At 35.8% G+C, this 24189-nt stretch overlaps 1 long non-coding RNA gene across 1 annotated transcript in view; it reads left to right on the plus strand.

Moving 5' to 3' along the window:
* LOC140328760 (uncharacterized) overlaps positions 1–23688 on the plus strand; it is a 32366-nt gene extending 8678 nt beyond the window's left edge. The window contains exons 2-3 of the long non-coding RNA XR_011920347.1: positions 916–1030; positions 22268–23688. This is a non-coding gene — a long non-coding RNA (uncharacterized lncRNA). The remainder of the gene's footprint in view (positions 1–915; positions 1031–22267) is intronic.
* The last annotated feature ends 501 nt before the right edge of the window (positions 23689–24189 follow it).

Below are 24189 nucleotides of genomic sequence, written 5' to 3' on the forward strand. Positions count from 1 at the left end.
CCGATGCCGATTATCGGGCGAGAAAAATTTGACATGCGTACGCAGCTTTAGGGAGCTTGATAAACATGGGTCCACCAAGACACATAAACAATATCGAAATGGTGAATAATAATAATGAGAGAACTACAAAACAATGTGCTCCTGCATGGTATTACATAATAAGACCTTAGACACATAGACTTTTTTATTTAAATGAATGTAAAAACATTCTATTACTATAGAAAACGTTGTTTTAGTATTTTAAATGTACATATGGACACAGTTAATTACTTTTGCCTGCAGAAGCAAATCTTTAATTGGTAAGCCAACTTCATTTTTTTTTTACATGGTCTTCTGTTGAGCAGACCCTGTCACAGATCCAAAAAAGGTAAAGCAGAAAAAAATAAATTATGTTACACGTGTACAAATATTTTTATGTGTACAAAATAAGGTAATTGAGTTATGGTAAGCACTAAGACAAATAGAACATGTGCAATGGCAAATGCAATAATATCCAAGAAATAGGAGGAGAAACAAGAAGAACAGGAGTAGTAACTAATAATTATGTGTGAAGAAACAAAAAAAGAAGGTCCTGAATTCAAACCATATCATGAGCCTAGAAAGTGTGGGGAAAAGGAGAGAATAGAAAGAAGGAGACAGATGTATTTGTAGCATAATAAGGGAAAACTAAAAGAAAGGAGGACGACTGTACAAAAAAATGCCATCACAGATTGTGCCCAACCTAACACCACAAAGTCCAATATAGGACAAAAACTAGTTTTAAGTGAGTTTGTCAAAGGAGGCTGGCAAATAGCCATCAGCTAAAGACGATCAGATTTGTTGGAACCTGTTGAGCCTATCCTCCTGCACAGCAGCTAGTTTTTCAAAAAACATTGTTTAATTACCCCTTGGTAAAATTCAATGGGTGTTTTACAGGCTTCAGCAACAGTCTTCAAACAGCTGTCAAGATATGGAAGGGCATTCAGAAATTATGTGAACTACATTGGACAACCCTCCTACAGAGGAGTGCCTTCACTAGATCTGGGCATAGGTAAGACCTCATTGATCTGTAAACCAGTTTATGAAATAGATTAGGAATAGAAATGATGAAATTAGTAAAAAGAGTTAAAAAGTCATCTGCAAATAGAGCAACCTGATGCCACTCCACAGTGATGTCTGTGATGTCACCGTGTAAATGAATAAAACAGGGGAATAGTTTGATTGCTTATATGAACAATATTGGAAAAAGTGTGTTTTCTTGCATTGGACTTCAAGCTTTGGGAAACCTATGCAACTGAAATCCAACATAAATTGGCAGGAGGTTTAGAATAAAGTGTGTAAAGTCCTGAAAAGTTTCTGCCCAAAGCCTGATTTTTCTATTACATAGAATAAATATTTCCATGATAGGGAATCAAACATTCTCTTGTCATCTATAGATAGAAGCATGGCTGTTGTAGAAATGCTTTTAAAATGCTGGATGAGATGAAGGATGTGCCATATATTAAAACTGCCACTTTGACCAATGGCTTCTAGATGTATTAACAGCATTGACCAGAAGTGGGCCCAAGGACCAGTAGCAGGTAAACAGGGGGGGGGGGGGGTGCAATCAGGCCAACTTAGAAATGGAGGGCCAAACTAGAAATCTTTAAAATAAAAATGTGGCCTAAAAATAAGTTGTTGGAAAACAGAGACCTGGGACCAACTCAGTGAAACAGAGAAAAGCAGAGGGGGGGGGGTTATTGATTTCCTAAAGACACAGTAAGCCAAGAAGCCTAAGAACAGCAAAATGTGAATAGGCATGCAAACAAAAAACAGTAGCACAACATGCAATAAATATTTGCAAAGGGTGGGGGAAAAAAGGAAACAGAGAGGTAAAACAAACAATTTATAATGGAAAGACAGGCCAAGGTAAAGCACAGAACATTGTGGGCAAACTTTATAATTACAGGAGTAATAGGAGATAAAGGCATTGTGAACCATGACACTATTATTAAATGCATTAATAAATGGAGTAAGGATCATAAACATAATTAAATATAAAAATATATCACACAAAATAACAGGAATAGCATGTCCCCTAGAAATAAGATCAATAATCAGGGTAGAACAAGTGCATATGACAAGAACTCTGTGGTTAGATCTCTATTCCTAGTTTAACATTAATAACTAATATAATAAGATCAAAAAATCAGAAAAAACAGAGCCCTTAGTTGAGAAAATATTGTTCATAATTAAACAAAAATACAAGAAAAGCTCTCACAGCTACTATTTATTGAGAAAGAAAGGTTTTCCACAAGTGTATGACCAGTGAAATTTAAACCCCAATATGGGCATGGGGACTTGTTTGTGCTCTCTTTCGATGCAACATCAATGTCCTTCTTCAGGAAGGGAAAACAAATAATGACTCAATAGCAGGGTTCATCCGAAGCGAAGACATCAATAGACAACGAGAACTATGAGCATGTGACTACAAAGTGCACAAATTAGTCATATGAAGTAGAGTAGTAAAAGTCCAAGCAGTAGAAAAAAAGAGTCTTCGGTGTCCCTGTTATTGTTTTCTTCAGCTAGGAGAATGAAGGATGAAAGAGATATGGCACCATGCGGCACACCAGGGCTTTTTGTATGTTCACAGATTTGCCAGCGTGCACCGGAGGAAATCAAATATTTTAAATACTTACATGCAGTATTTTTAATTTCCATAAATTACATTTACATATTTTATTTGACTATTTACATATTTAATGTGCCTTTGAACTTTTGAAATAAATTTAGAAATGTAATTACTTAAGGAAAATTCCCTAGCACAAAGCACTTCCTTCTGGCACATCTTAGCCTTCCCTTCTTCTGGAGTTTCCAAATACAATCAGTGCTGGCATATCTCCTTATCCTTTAATTTCCCTACATAATGTTTTATGTAGCTGCAACAGTAGGAAAAAGGTGCAATATTATTAGGTGTTATTTCAGTGACATCTCTGAGCCTGCTGACTTCACATCTCCTTCACACAGGAGGCTTTTACAGGTTAATTACATGCATACAACACGTAAATTGCAAATATCATTTTATGGAAATAAAATAATGTCCCTTATAGAGACTTATAGTTGAACAAAGCATGGTTACCTGCTCCCAAATGCATAGCAAACTGCTGCTGTGCACTCAGGAGCAGCAAACCGAACTTCAGGGTAATGTGTTGCAGACCTTGTCTCTTCCAGCAACTATACCGCAATACAAACACAACTGTGTGCAGAGTGTGCAGAAAATAACACCCAATCACCTGTTAAATGGGAGCGTGGTTGAGTGTTTAACAAATTGCTGCTGTTTACCCTAAATCAGAAAGAGGCCTAATTGTCTAGAAACATGGGCCCGCACTTACTAAAGTTCTCCAAGGATGGAGAGAATACACTTTCATCAGTGATGCTGGGTGATCCAACAAACCTGGAATGGATCTGGTCCAGGATTGAAACAATTACCTCCAATCCATTACAGGTTTGCTGAATTACCCAGCTATACTGATGAAAGTGTTATTCACGCCAGCCTTGGAGAACTTTAATAAATCAGGGCCATGGTCTTTTAAACTATGCTTACTGTTTATATCGAACGTCTGAACTGAGATGAGGATGAGGGTTAATTCTGGCCCATGCAATAGGTGAGGGCTAGAACTCAATATCCTTATTATGAAAACATAGCATATTTTCATCAGCTGTGTTTTTTATCTGATGTGAAAACCTCCCAGTAAAATGTGTTATTTATATAAGTATATGCAGTATACATTCTTGGTGACAGAGACAAGTACACAGAACAATAGTCTGTATAAGTCACAAATTTAAAATACACATTAATTCATGTGTTTGACCATTTGCAGAAACAGATGTCTGCTGTAGTGTTTTCCATTAAAAATAGTTTATTCAAGAAGATTTTAATATACTATGTGGTTAGCATTGTTTATAGTTACCATTTGTATTTTCTAGAAAACAGACACAGGATTTCAATGTAGTTTTTAATTAACGTATGTTGTCAATAGAACTCTGATAGCATGTACTTCGACATCCTTAAGAGGTATGATCTAATCAACATCCAAAAGAACATTTTGCTTTGTTCATCTCTTTCAAGCCTATATGGCACCTATTCAAACGCACTATAGGGAATAAAAGCTAAAACTCTTTTAACATTTCGCTATACATTTTGAACCGTTTTGGATGGTTTAAAACAGGTGATACATCCTAATATTATTTGTATGCCCTATTGCAATGGCCGTCTACTGAAAAAGTTCGGCATGTACTATGTCTAGAATGAGATGAAATGGGTTTTACCCCATTAGGTGTAACATGGTAGTTCTATGATAAACAGCATTTACACTTTCAGAAAGTTGTGTTTATTTATGGTGGAAGAGGGGAATTTTAAAGATTTTCTGGTCATTTGATGGCAGGAATGTGTTTTATGATTGTATGTGGCAAACACCTGATGTAGGTCTTGTGACAATTGTAAACATGGGTGACTTGACTTGAAAATAATTGGCTTAGCCTGTTCCAGGATAACTATCCAACTGTTCTAAGCCGAGTTTCTGCTATTCGGGAAAAATACAATAAATATTTGTTATTGATCAATAACAGCCTACAAAATGCACAAACAAATCAAAATCAAGTCAGTATTTTCTATGCCTAGCTTGTTGCCTTTAAATTATCATTCAGTTCTCCAAGGTACACTTATACCGTTTTAAGGGAATTTAAGGTAATGTAGAAATAATCTTTGTTTTAAAGACTTGGGGACAGCTGTATTGATTCTAGATTTTCACCGGAGACAATCATGGACGTTCATCTTGGCATAAGAAATGCTGGTCACTTTAAGGGTCTTTGACTGATCAGTTGATCTAGGTCAATAACACAGTAAACACCAGATCCTACGTTTCCACTTAGGTAGATCAACCTTCATGCTGCTTAAGTTAAAAAAGAAAAATAGTTATTGATTTCACACGGGACAGGCGATGTCCTGCAATAAATCAAACTTACCAGCCGGTTTCCAATTTTTTAATTACACTCACTTGCTCTTCAAAGGCACCACCATTTGGGTTTGGGCAATAGGGAACTTTTTGCATGCATGGGAGTTACATCATTCTGGCCTGACAAAAGCCTCAGGGTGAAGATGGTGGCAAATTCATACCTGGCATCATACAATGAGCTGAGCATGTAGGTCCCAATCACTGAGACACTTTATTCTAATTGCATTGCTTTGAAGTCTTGGTAAATGTAGGGGTATACTTTCCATATAAACATTTACATACTTTTTCCATAGAACAAATAATCCAGTCAATTTTGTGTGCCATATATTCATAAATCCCTACACAGCTCCTGTCCAAACTTCCTTTCTGACATGGTATAAAAATATCCCCCTAGTGCTCTCTTCGCTCCTCCAATGACCTACTAATGACTTCCTCACTCATAACCTCATCACACTGCTCCGATTCTCTGGAATTGTCGCATTCGGCTTGCTCCTACGTTCCACTCATTTAAAAGAGCACCCTAAACACACTTTTTCAGACTTACCTACTCATCCTCTTCTGTCTCCTAAAACACTCCCCACTACCCATCATTCCATATCTCCCCTCTTATTGTGTGAGACTTCCCCCACTGCCTAGATTGTAAGCTCTCAGGGGCAGAAAAAAATCAACACTTTTCATGAAATTGACTTACTTGACTATTTAATGAAGCGCACCAAAACATCTGACTTATAACAATATAGCAGCATCGTCTCCCACAACATCACAATACCAGAGGTCACAGGAAGTGGAAAAGTAACAGATCCAATTTATTTATTTCATTTGTCATATTTTGATGGAAGAACAGAGGTTGTCTCCTATAAGGTTTCTAGTAAACCAAGGTTATTTTACTTTCCCCAACTATCTCCCTACAGCTCCCTGTCTCTGATTGTTCTTTTTCCAAGTTGCTGCGTTTATTTTCTCTTTCTGTACTGCTATAAGATTCAGGATCCCTTCCAGTTTTAATATAACAACTCCAGTTCCAATAACAATTCATTTTTTAACTTCCTTTTGTCATCTGGAATTTGTATCTGATCTTTCAAGCATTCACTCATACCACACTTCCATTTTAAAAACAACTTTCTTTTATTCTTTTGTGTTTTGCTACATTTGTGCATTTCAGGATCTGGCATTACTTGCTGCTTTATTAACTGTAATACAATGCCCCCCCCCTAAATGAACGAAATTTGGTTGCTTTTAGCCAGATTGGGAGACAACTTAAGCTGTGTGGGTGAACCTGGGTCTGATGGTTGGACATTGGTGTGTGCAATTTTTGACTGAATAGATAGAAATCCTGCCATGACCACCACCGGAAAACATTCTCAGCAAAAGCAATTTATTCTCCAATATTGGAGGCCCACTGCCTGTATTACTTGAAAATAACAGTACTGTTAATAGGAAACGTTGGCATTTTATTTCAGCCCCTGGTCATTTAGGATCATGTGAGGTTGAAGGAGGCAAGTTTTTGTTATATGTATAATGATAATTAAAAACAGCATGTATTTTTGTGTACTGGCTGGAGCATGAAACTAGAAACATGATGTAAGCTGACAGCTTTGTATTGTTTAAATATGTAAATATGCCTGCCCTGGCCAGGAGACTTTCCATGGGAAGTCTGTGAGGACTGCAGTCACCCAAGAAGAATCTGTAGGAATTGGGGACAGATAAGTGTAAGATTTAGGGGTGGTGGGGTTATTTAAAGGATAAATATATTTAAAGAACCGTTAAGAAGCACTAACTAAGATCTCTTCCCACTCATAAAGCAAGCATATCTTGTGATTCTTTTTTATAATCATTATCCATCTACAACAATAAGTCACTGATACTAATACTTTGAAGTATAATAATAATTTCCAGATCATTGTAAGTAAACTCATAAAGTGTTCTGTTAGACTATACTGGTATAATGGCTTGTACTGATTTGTGTATATATTATATGATATATTATGTGTTTTTTTTTTTCAAGTTTACAAATTGCAGCTGGCATTGTTTGATTAAAACTACTGATGATTTATTCCATTCTGTCTGTAAATTCCAGCTTGAGCTACAGACCTCTATAAACAAATTTTTGTCTTTTCTTTTACAGCAAGCTGCTGGCAGAACACATAAAAAAAGAACACTAATGTTCTACTTGCTGGTCAAAAAATGCAAATATTCATATTTTTCATTGTATTTTCTGTTATTGAACCTAAACATATAAGGCAAATAAATACACAACAATTTGTGACATCCCTAGAGTATAACATTTCCTATTCTTTTTGTACTGCTTTTTATCCTCACACAACATTTTCTCTTTGTTACTCATAGCCCCTAACTAATAGAAAGATATTGTAATTGGGTGACTTACTGATAGGACAGTAGCATTAGGTTTTTTAATTTGTAATTGTAGGTTTTTATAATGTTTTGTAATTATATGTGGAACAAAATGGAACACTTATCCATCACTACATTCTAACTGATTTACTAAAGGAGATAAGAATGTTCACATAATAAATGGTGTACATGTTTACATGCAGAGGAAATAGGAAAACAGGAACTTGCTTTTTCACATGATAGGATAATTAAAGTGAATCCTCAGACAATCTATTGTGTGAACTTTCTCAAACCCTTTAGTAAATAAGCCTCATTGCGTTAATCTTTTTATGTTTATTTTACAATCCCCAAATGATAATTGTGTAGAGAATACATTGGGGCTATGTAAATAAAGACAAGTAATGTTTAAACATCTACAGCACTTTGACTTAGGATAGGATCAATGATTTGAGTGGGATATTTGTAGTGTAAACATTTCACTTCTAAAAAAGAAATCTGGAAAATTCCTATAATGAATGAGAGTAAAGCTACGTACACACTTCCAATTATTATCGTTGTTAAACGAACGACGAACGATCCTGCACGATATCTACGAACGATCGTATAGCACCGATCCTGCACATACAGATAACGACACGATCGTTCGTAGATATTGTACACACAATAGATACGATCGTTTGAGCGATAGAGGAACTATGTGCACGACAGGAAGTGAACGAACGTTCGTTCATTACGCATGCTCAGACCATGGACGATCAACGAATGATCGTACACACGAACGATTGTCAACGATCGTCGTCCAATCCGATCCGCCGGTCTGGTCGTTCGTTTCCAACGACTTTCCTCGTTCGTCGGCGTCGGTGGTTACTTTTTTTACGAACGATTTTTGCCCAATCGATCGTTCGTCGTTCATTTTGAACGATAAAAATTGGAAGTGTGTACCCAGCTTAAGTGTATAATGCATGTATTGTGCTTGTAAAGTGGTAGTTAGCTTACTACCGTAAGTATGGTGGTCCCAATGGTGGCTCCTGACATTATTAGAGCAGCACATAATGTTCAGTGCATGTAATCTTCAAAAGAGTTCTGAAAAACTGTACGCCTACTAGAGAAATGGAGGACAGGTACATATTTCAAAACCTACATACACACACATATATTTGTGTATACTGCATAAAACATGTAATACAATGTTATAGATTATCCCAACCCCTGTCTCTAATACTTTTGTTGGACAGTTTGTGTAAATGTGGAGGAAATTTAAATAAGGGCATGTGTATTAAATAAAAAAGAAATAATATTTGGAACACTATCATTACATATATATCTGCATACAGTTACCAGAATACTATATGTTTGGTAAATTAGTAACATTTTAAAGCATGCATCAATGTTGTGTTTTCATTTAACTAAATATACACTAATTAGGGGCAGATATGTACTTCTATAGCCTGTGAAATGTAAAATATATTTGTTTTTACTTACCGCAGACTTGCAGTATATGTTTCAGTTGGCCGTGTAAATGGTAAAAATACCCCATTTCATTTTAAGTTTCAAATTAAATACTTAAAGAGTTTCTCTAAACAAATCATCCAATGTGTCATTTGGTTCTTTTTGAATGTCATATTTAAATAAATAGTGTGTTGAAAAAGCATAAAAGCTTTGGGTAGCAGCCAGCTCAGAGTGATATAAATATATATATGGGAAATGAATGAAAATGTGTACCAGACTGCTGTTTTTAACAATGAAAATGTACAGCATGTTTCACATATTTGAGGATATAACACCACTGGTAGTAGCTCAGCTGCTACAAGATGCAGCAACAAAATTATATAAATAGTAGAATAAAATATGGATTGTTGCTAACTGGGCGCAAGTAGAATGAAGTCAACATTCATTTCTTGTAGAAGTGAAATTCAATTCTATAACTTTTACAAATGGACCTTTAACTACTAGAACATAAACTTAATATAATGTTGATTCAAACTTAGTCAATATTAGGATTGCATATAACAAATCCAAGTGTTTGGACCCATCATAAACAGAATGACTATGACAAGGATATAAATAGAATGTAGAAAATAAATCTCATTTGATCACTCTACAAATCTTATGGACAGTAAAGTGTCATCTTCAGAGTTAGAAATAAATGTCATAGTTAAAAGCCAGTACCAAGGCATGGTCCAAAAAAACAGACAGGCAGCAACAATTTCAATATAGCAAGAAAGATAAAGACTAGATCAATAGGAAAATAAACTTAAATTAGAGTCTAAAAAAAGGAATGCCAAAAGCAGAAGCAAAGGCCTTAAGAAACAATGTGAATTTCTTTGGACATCACTGTGCTAAATGATGTAAGAATAAGGTATATTAACTGAGCGTTTTGATTTTTGGACAGCTGAAGTTATTGTGAATTTTTTTTTAATAGCTCATAGATCTTATAGAATCACACTTTATTACAATTTGAAGCCCATTATTAATTTTTGTTTTGGCCGATCCACCTTTGCAATAGCACCTGTGCTGACCAGTCCCTGCCTGTCCCTTGTTGATGACATCATCTAGAAGCCTATTCAGAAAATAAATCTCATTGTAGAAAGTGAGAAAATAACCCAAAATGAAGTAAATAGAGGAAGAAAGAAGACTAATCTAGAGCATCTTGTGATAGCGAGATTGGGTGAGTTAGTTTAGTTTTTCTCTTAGTTAACCACTAATAGGTGTCAGAGATCAACTATAAAGCAGAAGTATATCCACTGCTGGTGTATTTGTGCACATTGTGGCACACTTATGTTCCAAGCACCTCTGCAAGCTCTGTGATGTCCCTCATTGTTCATTGCAGCTGCTGTCATGGTCACCCAGTCTTCTTTCAGGTTTGAAGTGCTTGGCCATTTTCAATGGGCAGGTGGAAAATATGTAGCTTCCAAATGTTGTGTACACCAAAAATTAAAGTCCTGTAAGGAGCTATATCAAACATACTTATTAGTCTTGTTTGCAAATTAAAAAGGCTTTTCAAAATATAGCTGCCAAGAGTTAGGCATGTGGACCTGCCTAAACAATCCATTCAGTATCCAGTAAAACAGGCTTTTGCTTAGTTGAGTAAATCTGAAGAAGATTGCACATGCAGATTGTAACCTACAGCTAGTTAAAGTATCTAAACCCTCATAACTTTTTCTACCATGCATTTTGTTTTATGAAACATACATTCTTCTTTTTGTTCCTGAATCCAAAGTATGTAGCACACCCAAACTCTCACAGTGTTTTTGAGATGCCATTAAACTCTCCATGATTAGCAGCCAATGCACCATGCCTGTTTTCTTCCCTTTCCTCCTACTCGTGGTTATATGTGGTCCCCCAATGTATACTCTTCACAAATGTTTATTACATAAACTTGTACTGTTCCTTCATACCCTGCCCTCACAAACCACAAACTAATGAAGTAAACATTTATAAACTCAAAAAGACTTAAGTTCTTCTTTATTTTCTAGAAATGATGGCCAACCAAAACATGTTTCTAAAAAGTTTCCTTCATTGCTAGACAGTGTGGGCAGTATTCTGTGATGCCACATGGATGGATCTTATATAAGACCTTCCCCTAGGATAAAGATTTTTAAAGTGTATCTTTATTATTCCTTTTAAACATACAGAAATCAAAACTATCACAACACAACATCAGAGCATTTAGAGCTTTAGATCTTACAGAGAGTTTTGACATATATGATTAGCGGGTGGAGTTCTTACCTCCATCATTATATAGAAATTATTTCAGGTGAAAAGAATGTGTAACTGCATATTATTGTTTGCCAATTACTTAAATTTATTCTACATTTTCAAACTACTGGGCCTTGATAATGGCATGTACTACTGTAAATATTTGGCTTATTTAGCTTCCTGTAATGTTCTTTTCTATCCATGTCTCTCTTGAGACCAATACAATGTATAGCAGATATCTGTTCTTACCTTGCTAACATTTTTTACACCACCAAAGGAAAGCAGTGCAATGTAAAGCAGGTCATACACCTCTGAACTGCCAGGAATACTGCTCCTTTAAACTCAATGGAATTTTGCCGACCTGTGTTTGACGTGTTTCAAACTTTCATCCTCCAAAAGATAACAATGCAATGTCCACCTAAACTGTTAATGAGTTAACACAGCAGCATAATATTGGAGCTGATGCTTTAGTTAGGGAAGCTCTCATATGTGATACAATAAATTGGTCCTCATAAATAAAAATCAGCATAACTATAATGAAGTGTTGTCTCTTTCAGCTTCTGGTTCAAACTAGTCTTAAAATTTAAGAAAAGTGCCGTTAATGGAACTAATTTTTTTTGGTACTTCCTTTTACTTCATTGTGTATACTTGTAGACTCTACGGTGTCATGTGCATTGTATATTTTATTTTGTTTTTCCATTTTTTTTCCAAGTGCTTTCTGGTAATATTTGGTAAAAATAGACAGTGTATTGACTTATTATTTCTGTTATCTCATTTTAGACAGAACATAGTTTTGCTAACTTTGAGACTGTTCTTTTAATAAGTTTAAGTTCTTTTGTCTACATATATAGGGTAAATAAATTAGCAGCATTATTATTACCAATAACAAGTAAGCATTGAAATATGCATGCTTTATGTAAATAGCATTGTTTGTCTTTTATTATCATACGCAACCGCATTACAGTTTTATTGGTTCCTAAAAGAAAAAGTATGTTTGCGGCAACATATGTTTTCTGTGTATTTATAGCAGAATAAGTTGTTGTGTATTGGGAAAAAAATAGAATTAATGGATATTTAAAACCAAGAACAAAAAGATAATATGTTGCAGATTAACAGTCTACAGATTTAATGTCTGCATCGATTTTTTATGGTTAATACCATTTAAAACATTTAGCTAATTTAGAAAAGAGTTGTTGAAATGCATTCTCCTTGCTATCCTGTGAGATGAACTGGATTTCCCAAATTGTTGCATTTTACTTCCAGGTTATGGTATGTAGATTATTTCCCCACATGTAAAAGAAATGAAGAGAAGAAGACATGTTTGTAGTCCTGTCCCAGGGTTACATGTTCATGCACTGGCTTTATTTGAGTGAGACTGTGGTTCTTATACGTTTCTGTTGTATGTGATTGCCCTGCCATGGAGCTTATCACATGCAAACTATTAGCTTGATTGAGATAACCACAAACTCTTTTTGACTGGTGTATGCAACATCACAGGGGACTCACATTCTATAGCCCCCCCCCTATAATTTGCCCATTATCTGCTGCATCTTGCAAAGTGTATGTACTAGGGCCCATGAGTCGCTCTAGGCAAAGTTTTCAAGTTCTTTGCTTGACCCTTAATGAATAAACTCATTTTTTGTGTAGGATGGGTATACATTCACCTCTAGAGTTGGGATCCCATTCTGAGATTGATTTTGTTGGTTTTGGGGCTTACCTTCATATTAATGGATATGTGGAACTAACAATGTCTGTATTTAAGAGGTATGATGTGTATCCATTGGCCTAATATGAAATGAGCTGATGAGTTGAGAAAATAAAGTAAGAACGTTTTATGTTTACTTTATTCATTCAAATGCAACTACTGCATGTAAACTGCATTCCTCAATGTTTTAGAAGCTGCCTAATATATTAAAATGTAAAACATATATAATCAATACTGACGTTTTCTTTGTTGGTACTTTAGTGGCATTTGAACCTAATTATCTAATTTGTTGATATTTACAGTATCAAAATACTTTGGTTTCTTCATTAAGAAAAATCTCTTGTGTCTAATAAACCTGACCCAATAGTTGTTGAAGAGATCATTGTATTGGCGTGGAAAATGATAGCTTAATATGCAAAATACTACTAATTTATTCCATGTTTTAACCTTAGTCTGCATTTGAAAAAAATACATTATTGTGATAATAAATTGTGGAATAGATAAAAGAAAAAAACATTATGGACAAATATCTATAAAACATACTCCGAATAGTTGTAAAGTAGTGTGCTACATTGTTAAATATGATGTAAACATGTATGGCTGCTCAAGTGATGGCATAATGCACTTTGTCAATAGATTCTTTTTTCCTGCTGAAACGCTGAAATGCAAAGCATGTCACAGATGCTGAACACCTGCCTCCACCTCTGCCTTCAGAAACAAGGACATTCTATATTTTCTTCCAGTACCTTGACTGAGAGCCATAGAGGCAGGGAATGCTCTGCCTGTAAAAATAAAAAGCTTTTACATAGGTTAGGTACATAGGGGAACATACATTATTAGAAATGTTAAATCTAATACACTGGAAAAAAGTAAAGAAGTACTTAGTTTTTATTCTTTTGATCCAATAATATTATTTACAGTAAGAAAAATATATACTATGAAAAAAGGATAAAATCAGGAAAAATTATTAAACAAGGGATTATATGCACATTTTGGTTGTTATAATGGCATTCTTTCTGCTTGAGAACAATTTGCAAGAAAGTGCATTTTTCTCCCAACTACACCACCCACTTTCTCCCCTGAAACATATAACTTGATCTGATGGCCACAGTCTCCTGGTATTACCTCTCTGAATATGTCCCATTTCTACAATGGTAGTGGAAGAATACGCTTCCTTGGTAATATATGGGCTGCTGTTAGGTCTTCATCTCCAATTATTCCCCTGAAGAAGTGGACTTTATTTTCGTCAAACGTGTAGAATATGGTAATTGTTCAGAATTAAAAGTCAAAAGAAGTATTAGGAATATTTTGTTGTAATCCAGAACGTCTTTATTCAATAATATATTAAAAACATAAAGTGGCTTTGGTTGGATATGACCTGTTTTTTGTAGGTGTTATAAAGATCCTGTTGAAATGTAAATGTACTTAAAAAATACACTTATGGGTTCATATTGAAGTAGGCCCAATTTTTACATGTAATAAGCCTAAGTTAATAGACATTGTTGATGGACAGGGGTATAACATCCTATACCAAAGCAAAAAAAAAACCTTATTCTCCTGTTCTCACTGTGATAGGAGACCATAAAACATCCATGGACATTTCTGATTCGTATGGTAGTATTTCTACATCTAGTGGTGTTCAGCTACTTTTGACTGGTAGTCTTAAACCTTGGTTCAGTGTATTGCTATCATTATTGTACTGCTTACTTGCTGGATGCTTTACCATGCAAAAATCTCTGCCTCTACCAAGATGGCTGCCTCCACATATCAGGACGCAGTGTACAACAAGGCATAGTAAGTCAGTAATTGGGGAAAGGATCATTTCCTGGGATAACATAGGCAATACTGATGACTGGTCTTTTTGCCTTTTTTTTATGGTGGCGGGGATGGGGCTTTTTTTAATTTAATTCCACTTTAAGGTTAACTTGTTGCTGGTATGATAGATTGCAACTCACAGAAGCAGTCATTTAAGTATTGTACAGGGGCAGAAAGGAGAGGTTTTGTTTATGCCCGAATAAACTACACAGAGAACAAGAAAAGCTACTTTAGCTGGCACACAGAGCATTTATCATTTATAACTACACCCAAAACGTAATTGAGCTTAATTATACTTTCAGAGTGCGTTCAGTGGTTTTTCCACCACAAGTCCTTATTAAGTTTCATAGGAAAATAAAGAAATAGTTATAGCTACATTAGGCCAACTTTACTAATGGATACATTTGAGTGCTGTAGTTGTCGTTGGTACATGGTTATTTTTACTAACAAGCTCTCAAAGAAAATGTTCTACAAACATTTTTCTTTAAATGTGGCAGGTTGTGTGAAACCAAATCCTCTAGTACTTCCACTACTCAACAGCCTTGCTAAAACTGTGCTTGTGACCCACCAGCCACTAATAGAATTTACTGAGACCTAGAAGTAAAGCCCATAGGATTGCTAGCATACTCTGCTAAACCGTCAACAGTTTGAGCTGTAGCTCTGTATACACTAATTTATTCAAAGGAAATATAGGATCAGATTTAATAAAGCTCCTGAAGACTGGAGAAGTTACACTATCATGGGGGAACCTGGATGATCCAGCAAACTTGGAATCAATCTGGTCCAAAATTGAAAACATTTGACATGTAATAGCAAATGATATTTAAGAAATCTGTTCCAGGTTTGCTGGATTCCCTATGACAGTCTAACTTCTCTGGTCTTGGAGAGCTTTAATAAATCAAATCCTATTTTTTTTCATATAAGTGTTTTCATATATTTAGTATACATATTGTATCACTATTGACACAGAGATCATTTCAGATACATTTTTGTTTTACATTTTTAACGGAATTCTCCACTTAGTAGTGGATCTCTACTACTATATGTTTCATACTGTGTTACATACTGGTTATTGTTATATTGATCTATCTAAATGGCATTGTTTAGAATAGTCAGTAGGAACAATAAGTGTTTTGCAGAGCCATATATTAACCCCAAAAAGAACAAACTACAAGCTGATACCTAAAGGTGTTGAAAAAATTAAGCTGACCAAATAAAAAGGGTGAACAGAAATAAATACAAATAAAACTACTGTCTTTGCTTTAGTATTTATGCTGCTTAATATTTTACTTAACGCCTGAGGGAATGTGAATATGATACAATGGGCTTCAAGTGAAGTGCTTTAGAGTGTGGATGTGTTTCTCTAAAGGCCTTTTCACCACTAATTGCTCACAAAAACCAATCCATGTGTAAAATTACACTTACAGAGTATCATTGAGAAAACAATGAATAGCTTCATTGTAATTACTACATCATTTATTATGTAGATCAATTGAATAAAACAGTGTACATGGCATTATTTAAGGATACCTTAATGGGTATTTCTTGCATAAAATGTTTCCCTATTTAACCCCTCATTAACACTTGGGTAGCCCCATTCAAATCTAAAAAACAATTTCCTCCCATCTTAGCTATAATAGTTAGTTGTTTTTATTTATTTATTATTATATAGAAAAGAATCAGCAAATGCGACTTATGTCATGTCACATAATTATATCACTATGTGATTCCTAGTTACTTGTATTGCCTTGGTGTATGCTCCCCATGTGCATGCTTATCCAAGGTCTCTTTCTCCATTCTGTGGCTTTGTTTTTCCTCCTTGTGTGTGGCTTTGATGTTTTTACAAAAATGTGGCCAAGATTGTACAATAACTTATGTAGTATGTGAGTTATTATATGTGTTTGGATATGCAGGGATATACTTTTATGTTACATTGTCCAGATGTTAAAAATAAATATGTGTCTATTCTAGACACAAAAATGTGATGTTCCTCCTGATTACGTATAAAGTGCAAAATGCATTAATTACAGTGATTATTAAGAAAAATGATTATTGTGATGGTCACATTTTACCATTGTGTATATGTTTGTAAATTTTATTTTTGTTAAACAAAGTGTTCATTTATATTTTATTATGCATACCTTTAAAGGCCCATGTGGTATGAAAATTTAGGATTGTATATTTATGTCTTATTTTTTTTTAAAAGGAATAGTTTTTTCTTTTATTTCTTTATATTTTGTTTGTTACTTTCTGCAGCATTGCATTACAAGAAAATGTGCAAAGTTGATAAAAGTACCTTTTTTAATTTGAAAACAACTTTGTCATACTTGGTACCAGAAATGTAATTTTAGTTTTCCATTGGTTTTATTAGCATGGGCTGTATGAACATCAGTAGGATTTGCCAACCCAATTACAATTTGCTCATTCACATTGTGAATGTCAAGGGATTTCAAGTGTCCCAATCCTTTGTACAGCTACAGACAATACGAGCAAAGCTTTGTGAATAACACTCAGTTTCTGGCTGACCCCATATCAATTCATGGCAAACCCGTGGTGGGGTTACTTAAAAGAAATAGCAAAGAAAAGTATTTGCAAATTTTTTATTAACATGCAGGAATTCTCAAGGAAGAATGTGTATCTTGGACTAAGGTATGAAGACAAAAAGTTGAAGATATATTAAATCACACAGAAAGATTGTAAATTCAACAGGACATATGGCTTTAGAATCCACTGCCTGCCAGCGCTAATTATATTATTTATTTTGTATCATGTATGTATCCTTATTTGAACTTTGATAACAAATGATAGTATAAAATTAGAACGTTAACTTACGCTGGCCAGAATGTAGACAGAATGTAGTTAGAATGCACTAAAATTAGCAGACTGTTGGAGTGTTTTTGTTCAAAACCACTAGTAGAATTGGTTATTACACGTGACCAACAAAATATTATATATGTAAATGACTGGTAAAAGTAAGTTTGCTTAGAAATTATTGTAATTTGCCTACACAGGTGTTAGGAAATTTACGAGGGGGTGCTGAGAAGTTCCTGGCTTTACCTCCTTCCAAATGAAATAGAAAAATGACTGTGGGGGCAAAGGCACAAGCAAGTTTCACATCGTTGGAGTTACAGGCCGTCATGAAGTTTTTGTTTCTCCAGGGAAAGTCAGCAAAGGACATGCACACTGAGATGTCAAAAACACTGGGGGACAAGTGTCCTTCCTACAGCACTGTCAAAACCTGGATATCTCGGTTCAAGACTAGGCATTTCACTGTTGAAGATGAGCCCCGCAGTGGACGCCCCCCCCAACCTCAACTGACCCAGCAACCTGCGATGAGCTGATTATTGAGGACTGGCGAATATCGGCAAAAAAGATAGTCCATATACTTGACATCTCACGGAAGCGTGTTGGGTTTGTTATCATCACTATCCTAGGCACGCGCAAGCTTTCAGCGAAGTGGGTGCCGAAATGTTTGAACAGTGATCAGAAGAAGGAATGAGTTGAAGCATCAAAAGCCGTTTTGGCCCATTTGAAGCTGCACAGGACATTTTGGCTAGGTTAGTTACTGAGGATGCAACCTGGTTCCAAAGAAGTTCTGAACCCAGAAATGCGCCAACAAAGTCATGGCGTTGTCACCAACAGGACACTTGACAGCAGGTGGACCCTCTGTGCTACCAGCACGTTTAGCCGAGGTGAATTCAGAGGCGCAGAGTCTAAGGTACCGCCCAGTGTTCACCAGGGCACCCCGCAAGGGGTGTTGGGCTTTGCTGCGAACGGCACCCAGGTTGCGGCCCTCAGACTCACCCGTGCAGGTAGCAGCTGACAGCTGGAAATAACCAAAGGCGCAGTTCAAAATCGACAGGCAGATTCAAAAGCGAAAACAGGACCGGGTCAGGGCAGGCAGAGAACAGGCACGATCAGGACAAGCCAAGGTCAGAAACAGGAAACCAGGACTGGAAACTGAATACTACACAGGAACCTCAGGTAGTAACACCTATTGCTGAGGCAATAGGTGTCTGACTGAGCCCAGCATATATAGGGAGACTGAGAGGCTAGCTGGGCGGGGACTAGGAGGACAGGTGAGAATCAAATGGTAGATATGGCTCGGCAACGCCCCTAAGTGCAGAGCAGCTGGAGCAAGGTGGGAACAGCTGCTGCTGATCAGACACTATCAGGAGGACAACAAGTACCAGATCAGCAGTGCTGCTGATCTGTGACAGGCGTCTGTTTTCTGGGACAAAGACGGTATTCTGTTGGTGGACTACCTACCTCACGGCTCAAGTGTCATCGGACAGTATTAAGCTAACCTCCTGGACCAGCTGAAGTAAGCAATTAAGACAAAACACCATGGAAAGTTGACCAAAGGGATCCTTTTTTTGCAAGACAATGCACCTGCGCACACGTCCAATGTTGTGGCTGCCAAATTGACCCTGGGTTTCCAATTGGTCTACCATCCCCCCTACTCACCTGACCTGGCCCTTTCGGACTATTATCTTTGGGCCCAACCAAAGGACTTTTATTTGAACGGTCTAGAAAAGCTGCAACTACGCTGTACCAAGTGCATCAGTCTCAGGGGGGAATATGTTGACTAAATGTGTTATTTCAAAACTCTGGCTCTCTTCTTTCTGGGCAAAGCCAGGAACTTCTCAGCACCCCCTCGTACATCAGAATGAATAATAGGGTGTAAGATAAAGAATAGAAAAATTCTGCTTTATTCTAAAAAAATGGAAATGTGACAATAGCTGGGAACAGACTATCCATACATATGAAATTATTGTTATCTGATAAATGAATGTTGGGTAAATAGTAAATTGTTCCTAATGGATTGTTTCCCCAAGATAATGACAATGTCAAGAGTTATATCTCCTGTCTATGTCTAGCCTAAATAGAAGCACATAGCGCAAATATGATTTAAACTTACATCACAATATTCATATTTTCAATATTCATTGACAATGGCAGACATTTTAAACACCTAAAACAACAATGTTATTTATTGTTAATTACTGTACCTTAAATGAGGTGGCTGCTTTGGTTTTCTGGTTTTTAGCCTTTCCTTCCTTTATTTTCATTTGGTCATTCTGCCTGTACTACAAATATTCTCCAAAGTTGGCAACCCACATTGATTACTCTAGATTAGGACCACAGAAGACCGACTGCTCATTTCTATAACATTGAGTAAGTAAAAGTAAGATATATGAGACAGAGAGCAGCAAAAGGTTATCAGCTCATGCCATTTCTAGCAAAATCAAAGATTTTTTTTTTTGCATTTCTGAAACTGAAGATTTTAGATATGAGAAAGTTCATAGTTCTTATACATATAAGGAATTTGGCTCTGGACAAATGACTGGCAGATTCCTAGACATGCAGCTACTTTCCTTTACATACTGCAGGATGTTGATGCCAACAGTCCACACTGTCATTGTATGCAGAACACAGCGTGGAGCCCGCCATGTCCTGCCTTGTGTTCTATAGAAAACACCTGTGGATACAAACCACAGATCCACCATAACAGCCCAGCAAAGTCGTATTGACTAATGTTTTGTAATCAGTTATCTGCTAAACCATTTAATCCTGTTATATTCTAATCATATAAAACAATGTACATTCTAAGTTTTTTTAATCCACTAGACATTATAGTAAAGAATTAAAGATGTAAGGTCAGTTACTTTAATCTTTAATGTCATTCTTACCCAAGAACAAGAACAGAAAACAGTTGATTATGCGCAGAAATGAGCCATGTACTCCCAGAGCAGTATGTACGGAGTCCCAGTTACTTAGCAGGTAAAATTTTCTGCACACCTTCCATTTCAATGAAAATAAATGCATAATGAAGGAAAGTGGAAAATCTATTATACCCGCAGTTGTTCAACATGAGATCATTCATGTGGGAAGGGATCAAACAATTCAAGTCTTTATGCATTCTTTCTTATGCCAGTTTCCACAATTATTCGATGTCATATTTCATCTTGCATGTTACTGAGTTTAGGCACCTGGAATAATCTAAAAGAATTCTATTTGGCAAATAGTTTGCTGCTAAGTACCAGCTTGGCATTAGTGCTCTAGCTGAATGTATGCCGCCTCTTATTTTTTTTTCATGGTATGCTGGCCTGCTTTGTAGACATTTTGAAATAGGATCTTTTTTTATGTTTATTTTGTCAGTCTTCATGAAGTAGGCCAACAGAATACAAAATATTCAGGAATGTTAAAGGGATTACATTACAAGATATGGCTGCCCATACATGAACAGATTGAGCTATGTGATCCACTTTGGGTTCAAACTCAAATGATGTATTTATGATTAGTAAATGTTTGCATTGGTAAAAATGTAGAAGAGGAAATGTGTGCATGTGTTCATCGGTATAAATATGTTAAATTTGTAACACCCCCCCCCACACACACACACACACACACACCAAACACACAGACACACATACTGTATATATGTGTAATATATATAAGCATAGTGGGAAGTGGGATGCAAATTCATAGGGTATTTGGCAGCATTTAGTTCAGTTTCACTAGAGAAAAAAAATTAGGGACCTGCATACGATTGTAAGTAATTGTGTTACTGCAGATTTGTGGCTCATTTTTTAGGATCTGGGCCCAGAGATAGAACAGGTGGGCCAGACACTCCACCTCATTTCCAGACCTAGAACTGAGGGTGGCTAGGAAGCACGTGGCTAATGATAATAAAATGGAGTGTGTCTTTCAGGCAGTGGGGAATTGGAGCCTGAGACCAGGTGTCTTAAGGAAAAAGCTAGTGTGTAGCTTGTATGTGGGGAAAGCCAAGGAGATCTCACAAAAATTTAGGTCTGATGGACCACCTATTCTGGAGGGAATGCACCAGGGAAATCCAGGAGGTTACACTTGTCTTACTGTGATCCCCTGTAAAGGAAAACTTGTTCCTGTTTTGGCATGAACTGGACAGAGTGCTCTTAAATCCCTTTTGGATACATCTATGCAAGGAGTTGTTTGATGTTTATCCCTCACTATATATATATAAGGATTTTTATCTTGACAACCTTTTTTTCATCCTGGTTTTAAAGGACTTCCTGTTACACAAATGTTGTCACCCTTGGAAATGTACACTGCTGGCTGAATGTGCACTGACTTGTGTAAGACCAGTCATTGCACAGCTTCTGGTTTTGTCATCTATCAACAGATATGATGAAAAGTCATTTAGTATGTTTAAAATATAAAAATTTATCAACACTGCACATCCTCCCTCTATAGCATATTGTTTGTGTGCCCTGGGGTTTACTTATACTTAAAATCACTATCATCGTCCAAAAAAGTAGCTAATCATTCTACATCTACATCACTAAAAAACATACAGATACTAAAGAATAAAATAATTCATGGTTTAGTAATTTACGCCAGTAGTAAAGAACGCCAGTAAACTTATAATGCTGTGCTATGTCTGTATTAAAGTTTCACATTGAACTTTCATTTGCTTATATCAAGTTTCACTTTTTATTGCAGAGAGTACATTGTGTCTAGTAATTGGCAGAACAAGGTTGTAAAAATAAGAGATTTCTCTACAACTACCTCTCTGCTTCAACTACTGGTTGGTGGAGGAAGCCTTTTATTTCTGTTTTCACCCTGCTCATTTCATGTACATAGACCCAACAGTTTTGTTACTTTTACTTTTTTTTCTTCCTAATTTTAATCTTTTATTCCAAAACTCAAATGTCTTGTTTTATTTTCCTCATCTTTCCTCAAGGTACAATGTATCCATAGTGCAGCTGGAAGGAAGTCTACACTCCTACTCCCTCCAAGGCAATGACTAGAAGACATCTGTCTTTTCAGTTCACAATTTACTTGTATGTTTGTATTTTCCTGTCTGGAAATGTGATGTTGCTTTATGCTGAGCTGGATGTTTGTATTACAGAGTACAGATATGGAGCAATAGCACTGATAGAGATCTTAAATATATTTAAATAACAAACAGCAGCAGAAAAAATACTAATAGTCGAAAACAGAATTTGATATCGAGGTCACAGGTTACAAATATACATTTTCTATGAATTTTACGTAAATGATAAATGTGACACTCAGAAATGTAAGGGGAAATTCCTCGTACTTAGTCTATTGTGTACAAATGCATGGGTTTAATGTAGCCATGTGTGTCTTTTACAAATCACCAGTTCACCATATACAAGTAACATAGTATAAAATGTAAATATTAGAAGAAAATAAAGAAAATGCACTTGTAGGGTATCCAAATCACAGCCATAATACACTTGATTAAAAGATCAACAAGCCATCCTTAAAAGCATCAAACATGTAGATAAAGTTTCAGTAAAGGTTTCAGTTGCTGTTCATTCAACGCATTTCACAGAGCACAGTCCATTTCATCAGGAATCAATGAGAACTAAAGTTACATATAATTCCCCAATAATTTATGTAATTTGGGAATTTACTAGATTTGTGCTTTTAGGGATGGTCTTATTATGATGGTTTAAAAAATATATCTTGTTGATCTTTTATTTAGGTGTAGTATGGCTGTAAATTGGATTCCTTAAAAGTCTTTTTTTCTTCTGGTATTTGCAATATATATTGGGATGTGGCTTCTTTTTTGGAGAATAGATGTACCAGCTGGGAAATACTGCTGTGAATTAGTATAAAATGTATTTCACCAAAGTAGCCCACTACACTTAATGTATGTTTTTAAGAATCTTAAAGGGATTGTATATATTATGTTTATATTTAAAGGTATACTCCAACAATGAAACTATGAACCCATTTTTCTTACTTGTTTGTACTGAAGAAGATTCATTATTAAACACATCTGTTGCAGATTTCATCCTGTCTGTGACAAGAGAAAGACTTAGCAAACCTTATTGGGATGTGTCAGACTAATTGTTAATATAAGTAGAGAAAGAGGAATTTGCCAATCAGACTCTTAAGTAAGCAGATATATTCAACCAATCAGCAAATATAACCATCCAACATTTGAAAAACTCTCTGGAACATGTCTGTTGTGAATAAATTGGAATTAAAATTTCTAAATACAACACAATTACTGATTTGGCATTGATTATTTACTGTAATTGCACTTCATATGTATCTAAACCCATCCATTCAGCTTTTCCCCTTTAATTTTTACATTCCATAGAAGGGTTGATTAATTGCTACAGAAACATGGAGCCCCTCTTTCAGATGTTTTTAATAATTTCATCAAGAAGATAGGGAAATAAAAAAAAATGTTCACAGCTTCCACTGAGTTTACTCATGCTCTAATTTGAAGAATGTACAAAATGCTGCTTCTTTGGTCTGAGAATATAATCAAATATTCAAGTGTTTTTGAAAGTGGTATATATAGGGGGATCTCTATGTGTTTATACCTATAATCAATGGCTGAACTTTTTAACTTGCCCTTGCTTGTATTTAATTTCTGCATGAATAGCCTCTATTGTGATTGCCCAAAGGACTTCCATGCTGAGCATTTAAAGTTTGGCTTTTCTTGGAAAGTCGAAGCAAAATGCTCAGGCTGTCCTCAGGGTTATGAAAGGCTCATTGCGTTGATCACAAAAGCACGTTTTCAAGACTGCTTTAGCTTTGAAGCTTAGCAAAAATAAAAGGGAAAAAGGTAATATGTAGGAAGTCTATGCATTCTGGTGTTACTGGTGTTTACTGAAGTTA

The sequence above is a fragment of the Pyxicephalus adspersus genome, chromosome 4 (genome assembly GCF_032062135.1).
Source record: "Pyxicephalus adspersus chromosome 4, UCB_Pads_2.0, whole genome shotgun sequence".
Lineage (NCBI taxonomy): Eukaryota > Metazoa > Chordata > Amphibia > Anura > Pyxicephalidae > Pyxicephalus > Pyxicephalus adspersus.